This window comes from Salvelinus fontinalis, chromosome 9 (genome assembly GCF_029448725.1).
Source record: "Salvelinus fontinalis isolate EN_2023a chromosome 9, ASM2944872v1, whole genome shotgun sequence".
NCBI lineage: Eukaryota > Metazoa > Chordata > Actinopteri > Salmoniformes > Salmonidae > Salvelinus > Salvelinus fontinalis.
Genome location: NC_074673.1, coordinates 61847830 through 61857054, shown reverse-complemented (window position 1 = coordinate 61857054; position 9225 = coordinate 61847830). Strand labels below are relative to the sequence as shown.

The following is a 9225-nucleotide window of genomic DNA, read 5'->3' as shown; positions in this document are numbered from 1 at the left end:
TAAAACAGTCAGTTAGTTTAAAATCCCTGCACAACCCTTGCAATAAAACACTTGACCTATCTACCTTAAAATCCTCTCCTGCCCCTCTCCTGTCTGCTCTACTTAAAACACAATTAAAATCCCCACCCACCACTAAAGGATCCCTCCCCAGCATGTGGGACTGCAGGTCTTCTAAAAGTGTGCAACGGTCATGTTTGTTGTTAAAACCATATACATTTAGCACGTTAAAATCTCTCCCCATAAAAGTACAGTTGGCTAAAAGAGCACGCCCCCCAACCACCACTGTGCTCCCCCTCACCACCACCTGTGGGTTCTTGAATAAAATGGCCACACCATCGTTTTTATTAAAATTGGATCCGCTCCAAATGGAGGGCCCACGCTGCCACTTTTCCTCCCATTTGGTATAAGAGGATAAAAAGGGTAGGCCACACTCCTGTAATAAAAACACATCTGAATTAACACTTTCTAAAAAGGATAAAACCGATTGTGCTCTTATTTCAGTCTTCACACTCCTAACGTTTATGGTGGTGATGTTAAAAGCCATGAAAGAGGTGAGTAAAAACAGTGCTAAAAGGAAAGAAAGCATTAAAACAGTTTAAAAGGGGTTATTTTTCAGGTTCTTTCTCTCTCTCCCTACGGGGTAAGGGGGGTTGGTAGGGAGAGGAGGTTAAAACAGGGTTTAAAAACGATTCCTGGTTAGGAGAGTTGGCGGGGAAGACCCTGGACTCATCCTCCCCCTGGGAGCTCTCCCACTCCAGCTTGCCCTTCTTTCCCTCACCCTGTTCGGGGTCGGAGAGCTCCTCTGCATTTCTCTTTCGTAGGGGAGGGTGTTCGCCCAGGGCCTCTCCCCCCCCTCCCATACCCTCCTCGCTTGACAGTGTCGTTTCCGACACTGTCATCATGCTGTCGGACCCGCTTGGGGAGCTCTCACTCACCAACTCCCCGGAGCCGTCTTTCTCGGCCCTTTCTCCTTCAGGGGTCACTTCAGTCTGGGGCAGGGGGATTGGGGTGGGGAGGGTTTTTGCCTCCCCTCCCACTTCTTCCACCACTGCGCCTTCCGCGCCCTCCACCTCTCCTACCACCTCCTCCACTACTGCCACCACTTCCTCCACTACCGCCACCACCTCCTCCACTACCGCCACCACCTCCTCCTCCACTACTGCCACCGCTACCACCTCCTCCACTACTGCCGCCGCTACCACCTCCTCCACTACTGCCGCCGCTACCACCTCCTCCACTACTGCCACCGTGGCAACTGCCGCTTTCCCCCTCTGGCGCTCGGAAGCCCGGTCCGCAGCCGCCGCCTCCAACCTGCCAGCCCTGACCTTATTGGCCCAGGAGGAGGGGCAACTGCGGATGAGGTGGGACCGCTCGCCACAGAGGTTGCACGATCTGCCGTTCGTGCAATCCTCGTAGCGGTGGCCCACCTCCCGGCACTTCATGCAGACCACCTTGTCGCAGGCGTCTGCTAGGTGGCCATGTTCACCACACTTACGGCACAGCTTGGGCTGGTCCTGGTAGTGAACATGGCCCCTGTTCTCTCCGAGGACTATGGTGGACGGGATGGCTTTCAATCCACCATAGCCCCCGGGGTCCTCCCTCTGCTGGACAGTGACCCTCCAGGCCCCTGTCCAGATCCCATCGGGATCCTTCACCTGGGTCAGGGGCCCCCTCACGTTGCAGTACCTGCCCAACCATACTGCAACGTCCTCCGGCTGTACCGTTTCATTGTACATACGGACAATAACGGTTTTAATGCTATTGTCCGTCAGCTTGATCACCTTAAACATAGCTGAAAGGGATCCCTGGGTGTTCTGGACGTTCTGGAGTTGCCCCCAGAACTCCCTCAGGAAGCTGGCGCAGGCGAAACTAACATCGAAGCCCTTCCCATAAGGGAGGGTTAGGATGCAGTTCACCTGCTCAGGTACGAAACGGAGTTCCTTTTGGAGGAATTTTCTGGAGAAATCCAATCGGGATAACTCCATTAATTTCCCTCCCTTCTCCTTTAAAAGGAGGCGCACGGCATGGTGCCTCCGCATGCCAGCCTGTGCTGCTGACATGATGGAGGCCCACTCCCTTTATAACCCAACACCAGTGAAAAAATAAAAATAAAAATTAAGTAATGGGGGAGGGGGAGTGTAAACACCCGAGGCCGCTGGCAGGTCCAGCTATGCTAGGCTAACAGGGCCTACCAACACCACGGGACACAAAACGAGCTAACACAGCACCCAGGTGAACTTATCAACAATGGGGGAGACGCAGGGGAAAAATAAAGGTAGGCCTGACAAAACAGTTAACAAGAGCTAGGAGGCTAGCAGGCCGTACCAGCCGGTCAGACTAACTAACAAGCTGGTAGGCCGGGTGCTAAAACCTCCCAGCTGACAAAGACAAACAGAAGGAAATTTGAACGGGGGAAAGAAGCTAAAGGGAAAAGTAAAAATAAAAAGGGGACACCAAACAAAACAATTTGCGAGGGCTGGGAGGCTAGCAGGCCGCACTAGCCGGTGAGGCTAAGCTACCAAGCTAGCAGGCCAGGTACTAAAACCTCCCAGCTAACAAGAAACAAACAAATGAAATTAAAAGGGGGGTGGGAAACTAGGGAACAAAATGTGGGTTGGGTTGGGGGGGGGGGAGCAGGACACAAGGAAAAACAGAAGTACTAACAAAGAACAAGCCGAAATAGAGGGGAAATGGGGCTGGCAGGCCTCACCAGCAGGCCAGGCTAAGCTAACCAGCTAGCAGGCCGGCCAGCCAACAAGAGTCCCCCAAGTGCCAACAAAAACCCAACAAACAAAAAGTAGGACCAGGGAAAGTTCAGGGGATAGAAAAAGAAAAAAAATTAAGAGAGTAGGGATAGGTTTAATGGGGGCTACAAAACAAACAGAAGAAAACAAACAATGCTTGCCAAACCTAAGGGGCGAGGAAGCTAGCAGGCCAGTCCAGCTAAAGCAAGACAGGCCGGCTAGCAAGCAAGCCAACCCAGCTAGCAAACACTACAAACAAACAGAAAAGACTAGAGGGAAGCTAAGGGGAAAAGGGATGGGGAAACAAGAGGAACACAAACAATTATTATTATTTTTTTTTAAATATTTTTTAAGTGAACTGGAAACACAAAACACGACAGCAAACTAACATACAAATTTACAGAAAGTGATTAAATTAAACCTTAACTCACCCTACAGGTGCTGATGCACCTGCAGTCCACCACCACCAAACCACCACCAACACCTAGAATGAGAAAAAAGGTTGATTAATGAAAACAGAGAAACAAGTTGTGTGTACCAAAGCCCGAATCTACGCTTGATCTTAGCCAAAAGGCCGAGAAGCGATAACCCACAAATGGTACCCTGCAGCCGCCGGGCACCCGGGGGTCTCGGCAGACTTTGGCGGTTTGGCAAAAGGTGGCTCCTCCCCCCCAGCCCCCCCTTCCCTGGCGACAGACAGGCTGGTGTTTTTTATTTATTTTTAAAGTCGCCAATGCGTCTTGAAGTCACTAGCTCTTTACGCCGCCTAGTGCGACGACGACGACGACGACTATTTGTTCAAAGCCCGGCAAATACGCCAGTCGTCCGTCGGGCTTGCTTGAACTCAATTGCCCTTAGCGACTAGTCAAACGCATGAGCAACAAGTCTCTGCTGCGGCGGCGGCGTCATCAACATCTCTGTCAATTTCTCTTGAAACAAGATATAGCGGGCTCTGCCAGAAGCAAAGCCCTTCCAAAAATACTTTGAACTCATAAGTGTTCCTCTCCACGGAAGTCTTTAGTAAAAGGCGAAAGGCTTGTGCGTAATGAAGAGAAACCAGAGTCGTGTGGAAGTCAGACGTCGGGGCCCGAGACACACTCTGTGCACTACTAGGCTGGGATCTCGCGGGTGGGTGGGTGGGTGGGTGGGTGGTCGGTCACCCAACCCACTCTGCCTACTTTTCCACGGCTGTGTGTGGGTAAAAAGTCACAGACAGACACAGACAGACAGACAGACAGACAGACAGACAGACAGACAGACAGACAGACAGACAGACAGACACTCACTCACTATCCTGACCAACGTTTTTTTTTTTTTTTTTTTTTTTTTTTTTTTTTTAAGTAAAATGGCGGGAAACGGGGGAACCCACGAAGAGCGCTTCGCCCTACTTTCACTTTGGATGTTTTTTTCCCCTTGCTTTTTTCTTTCCTTGACAACGGGAGGAATGTGTGTGTTGCACCGTTCCCGGAGGTACTGCAATACCGGGTCGATGCGTGGAGCGGACGGAGCAAGCCCCATTTCCGACTCCCTGTTCAAAAAATCCATTTAATATGTAGTCCCCCGATGGGGGACGTATCAGATATTAAACTGATAAGAACAGATACTACACTTGATCTTAGCCAAAAGGCCGAGAAGCGATAACCCACAAATGGTACCCTGCAGCCGCCGGGCACCCGGGGGTCTCGGCAGACTTTGGCGGTTTGGCAAAAGGTGGCTCCTCCCCCCCAGCCCCCCCTTCCCTGGCGACAGACAGGCTGGTGTTTTTTATTTATTTTTAAAGTCGCCAATGCGTCTTGAAGTCACTAGCTCTTTACGCCGCCTAGTGCGACGACGACGACGACGACGACTATTTGTTCAAAGCCCGGCAAATACGCCAGTCGTCCGTCGGGCTTGCTTGAACTCAATTGCCCTTAGCGACTAGTCAAACGCATGAGCAACAAGTCTCTGCTGCGGCGGCGGCGTCATCAACATCTCTGTCAATTTCTCTTGAAACAAGATATAGCGGGCTCTGCCAGAAGCAAAGCCCTTCCAAAAATACTTTGAACTCATAAGTGTTCCTCTCCACGGAAGTCTTTAGTAAAAGGCGAAAGGCTTGTGCGTAATGAAGAGAAACCAGAGTCGTGTGGAAGTCAGACGTCGGGGCCCGAGACACACTCTGTGCACTACTAGGCTGGGATCTCGCGGGTGGGTGGGTGGGTGGGTGGGTGGGTGGTCGGTCACCCAACCCACTCTGCCTACTTTTCCACGGCTGTGTGTGGGTAAAAAGTCACAGACAGACACAGACAGACACAGACAGACAGACAGACAGACAGACAGACAGACAGACAGACAGACAGACAGACACTCACTCACTATCCTGACCAACGTTTTTTTTTTTTTTTTTTTTTTTTTTTTTTAAGTAAAATGGCGGGAAACGGGGGAACCCACGAAGAGCGCTTCGCCCTACTTTCACTTTGGATGTTTTTTTCCCCTTGCTTTTTTCTTTCCTTGACAACGGGAGGAATGTGTGTGTTGCACCGTTCCCGGAGGTACTGCAATACCGGGTCGATGCGTGGAGCGGACGGAGCAAGCCCCATTTCCGACTCCCTGTTCAAAAAATCCATTTAATATGTAGTCCCCCGATGGGGGACGTATCAGATATTAAACTGATAAGAACAGATTTTTTTTTTTTTATAAAATATATTTATTACCATCAAAAACCAACAAAAAATCTTCCAATCTTACATCATTTTCAAATTATATTTCTCTAACCAACCAAAACCCTATCCAATAATTAAACAATAACAATAACCAAAACCAAAAAACCTCTAGGGGAGCATCTTCCCTCCCCTTATCTCCCATCCACCCATAAACCCAACAATCCCAATCCAAAATTGTCACTCAGGACCCTCTCCCAACACCTGACTCCCTCCCTTCATTTCCCACCCAATTCCATTAACTGGCGATCCCGCTCCTCCAGAGGTGTTAGAGAAGAAAAAGCAGAAGAAAAAGAGGACGTCCCCGAAGGTCCTGCCCCCTCTCCCCCCACCCCCCCCCCACCATCCACAGACTCCACTCTTTTCTCCCTCTTCTTTTTATGCAATGGCGCCAAAAGTTCGCCTTTCTCCCTTGCCTTATCCTCCTCCTTATAAAGAAAATTCCGCCTCAACCTATCCCTATGCTTCCTCTCACATTTTTCCAGCTCCCTCCTAAATTCCCTTTCCCCCAACATCTCACCCTCCAGCTTCAATATCGCAAAAATCCTATTATATTTCACACTCCCCCAGGTCCTTATCATCCCTTCCTCCTTCTCCATCTCAAACATTTTTCCTACGATCAGCCTTTTTGTTTCCTCTACCCTTAACACTTCTGTTTTATGTGATTCCACCGCTCCCTTCCCCTCCTCTTTCCCTTTCTCCTTCCTTTTCTCTCCTTTTCCCTCCTTCCCCTCCTCCCCCTCTACCCCAACTTCCTTTCCCCCAGACAAAACCTCCTCCCTAACCTTCTTCTCATACTCCTTTATCACCCTCTCCAATTCCCCTACCTTCCAGCCCTTTACTGGCCCCTTCTTCTCTACCCTCTCCCTCACCATTCTAAGAACTTCGTTTTTCTGTCCCATGTCCAACTCCTCCTCCTCCATTTCTTCTTCCTCCTCCTCTCCCTCTGTCCCAACCCCTTCCCCTTCCATTTCGACCACCACTCCTTCTGTCCCGGCCTCCCCTCCTTCTGTCCCGGCCTCCCCTCCTTCTGTCCCGGCCTGCCATCCTTCTGTCCCAACCTCCACTCCTTCTGTCCCGGCCTCCACTCCTTCTGTCCCAGCCGCCACTCCTTCTGTCCCGGCCACCACTCCTTCCGTCCCGGCCCTCTTCTCTTTCTCCTCTTCTCTCTCCTTCTGTTCAGTTCCTCCTCCTCTGCCACCACCTTCTTCCCGCTCCTCTTCTCTTCTACCCCCATCCCCCGCTCTCGCTCCCCCCCCAGCTGCAGACGCGTATGACCTCTGCCTAGCCGGGCAATCTCGCCACAGGTGTACCACCGAGCCACACCCGTGGCACGCCTTTGGCTCACTACAGTCCCCTGCCTCGTGCTCGCTTGACCCACAGAACCTGCACTTTCTTACACTGCACGAGGCCGAGGTATGTCCATAGGCCATACAACGCCTGCAAAATGGAGGCTGACGTGCGTAATGCAACGTCCCCCTGTCAGCCCCCAGGGAGAACATAGCCGGAGGATGGAGGTAACCTCCGAAACCCTTCGGGTCCTCCCTTAGGAGGGCCTGGAAACTTCTCCTCCCAGTCCAAAATCCCAGCGAGTCCCTGAGGTGTCTCGCTGAAGATACACTATTCGCATATCTCCCCAAAAAAGCCCTCACGTCTTCATCTTTAACGTACGGGTTATAAATGTTCACAGTAATTACCCTGAAGTTATTCCTCGCCAAACTGGTCACCTCGTAATTACTCATCGGGCTTTCCCCTCCCACTTCTCTTGACCTTCTCAGCACCCCGTTGTGCATCTCCTCTGTTCTCAACGCCACTTCATACGCCTTCTCCAAAGGATTATCTTGCAGGCAGAACACATCCTTCACCGTCAATTTAAAAACCCCGATTAGGATGGTCCTGCCAAATGTTTCCCGCCCAAAAGGCTTACTCTCCTTATCCTTCCACCTAAACCGCACCGTGTTCGCCAGCCCAATAACCGGCACCGACCTATCAAATGTACTTTCCTCCATCTCCACACTGAGAAAGGAGTACTTGACTCCGCTCACACTCTCTCTTCAGATACCAAAGACCCGACAAGAAAAAAAAAAAAACAACAACAACCAAAACTCAATACCAAAAATCCAAAACCTTTACCGCCCTCCTATCTCCGACCTTTCGACTCAGCGAGCTCTGGGGCACCTCGGTACCAAGCTTGATCTGAGCCAAAAGGCCGAGAAGCGATAACCCACAAATGGTACCCTGCAGCCGCCGGGCACCCGGGGGTCTCGGCAGACTTTGGCGGTTTGGCAAAAGGTGGCTCCTCCCCCCCAGCCCCCCCTTCCCTGGCGACAGACAGGCTGGTGTTTTTTATTTATTTTTAAAGTCGCCAATGCGTCTTGAAGTCACTAGCTCTTTACGCCGCCTAGTGCGACGACGACGACGACGACTATTTGTTCAAAGCCCGGCAAATACGCCAGTCGTCCGTCGGGCTTGCTTGAACTCAATTGCCCTTAGCGACTAGTCAAACGCATGAGCAACAAGTCTCTGCTGCGGCGGCGGCGTCATCAACATCTCTGTCAATTTCTCTTGAAACAAGATATAGCGGGCTCTGCCAGAAGCAAAGCCCTTCCAAAAATACTTTGAACTCATAAGTGTTCCTCTCCACGGAAGTCTTTAGTAAAAGGCGAAAGGCTTGTGCGTAATGAAGAGAAACCAGAGTCGTGTGGAAGTCAGACGTCGGGGCCCGAGACACACTCTGTGCACTACTAGGCTGGGATCTCGCGGGTGGGTGGGTGGGTGGGTGGGTGGGTGGTCGGTCACCCAACCCACTCTGCCTACTTTTCCACGGCTGTGTGTGGGTAAAAAGTCACAGACAGACACAGACAGACACAGACAGACAGACAGACAGACAGACAGACAGACAGACAGACAGACAGACAGACAGACAGACAGACAGACAGACAGACACTCACTATCCTGACCAACGTTTTTTATTTTTTTATTTTTTTATTTTTTTATAACCCTCCCGTTGTCTCGGCGGGTCAGAGCGACCCCGGGCAGTTCCGAGTTGATTGCCCGTGTCTGTGTGTGGGTCGGAGTGACCCCGGCAGCGTTAGCAAGGTGTATGTTGTAACCCTCCTGCCCCTGTGTGGGCGGGGTCATAGTGACGTCAGAGGGGTCAGAGTGACCCCGGCGGCGTTAGCAAGGTGTATGTTGTAACCCTCCTGCCCCTGCCCCTGTGTGGGCGGGGTCATAGTGACGTCAGAGGGGTCAGAGTGACCCTCGGCAGCGTTACCTGTCGCTTCCCCCGTGTCTGTGTGGGTCACCGTGACCCCGGCAGGCCGGGGTCACGGTGACCCAACACCACCACCTGCTGGATACTAGTAAAAGGTCCTGCCCCAAAATTGACATTCTCAACATTCCGGGCAAGGGCCTGTGTCGAATACGGCGTGTCTGCCCCACAAACGGGCCCTTGGGCCCCGTGTGAGTTTGGATATCGAATCTAAAAACGCCCCCTACAAACTACTTTCCCTTGGTTGTGGAAATTGTGCCTTTCGGGTATGGCTGTTGTTAGACAACCTTCCCCTTGCCTCGGCGGGACAGAGTGACCACCGGCCAGCGTTCCGAGTCGATTCCCAGTGTCTGTGTGGGTTAGAGAGACCCCGGCAGCGTTTAGCAAGGTGTATGTTGTAACCCTCCTACTTGGGGTCGAGGCCCCCTTCCTTCTGTACCACCCCAGGGCTTCCGTGGCTACCATAGCCACTGCCTGGGGGGTGGTCTCTACGTTCTTCGCTACCAGCAGGTTG

The 9225-nt window shown here is 51.8% G+C and overlaps 4 non-coding genes and 1 pseudogene across 4 annotated transcripts; all 5 read right to left on the bottom strand.

The window, feature by feature from the left end:
• Positions 1 to 3692: 3692 nt before the first annotated feature.
• On the bottom strand, positions 3693 to 3809 carry LOC129863003 (U5 spliceosomal RNA). Its single transcript, XR_008760874.1, has one exon. It is a non-coding gene; the product is annotated as a U5 spliceosomal RNA (small nuclear RNA).
• A 383-nt stretch (positions 3810 to 4192) lies between these two features.
• Positions 4193 to 4383, bottom strand: LOC129863033 (U2 spliceosomal RNA). Its single transcript, XR_008760901.1, has one exon. It is a non-coding gene; the product is annotated as a U2 spliceosomal RNA (small nuclear RNA).
• Positions 4384 to 4748: 365 nt separating this feature from the next.
• Positions 4749 to 4865, bottom strand: LOC129863002 (U5 spliceosomal RNA). Its single transcript, XR_008760873.1, has one exon. It is a non-coding gene; the product is annotated as a U5 spliceosomal RNA (small nuclear RNA).
• A 385-nt stretch (positions 4866 to 5250) lies between these two features.
• LOC129863065 (U2 spliceosomal RNA) lies at positions 5251 to 5427 on the bottom strand (annotated as a pseudogene).
• Positions 5428 to 8023: 2596 nt separating this feature from the next.
• On the bottom strand, positions 8024 to 8140 carry LOC129863001 (U5 spliceosomal RNA). The gene has a single exon (XR_008760872.1). It is a non-coding gene; the product is annotated as a U5 spliceosomal RNA (small nuclear RNA).
• Between the last annotated feature and the right edge of the window lie 1085 nt (positions 8141 to 9225).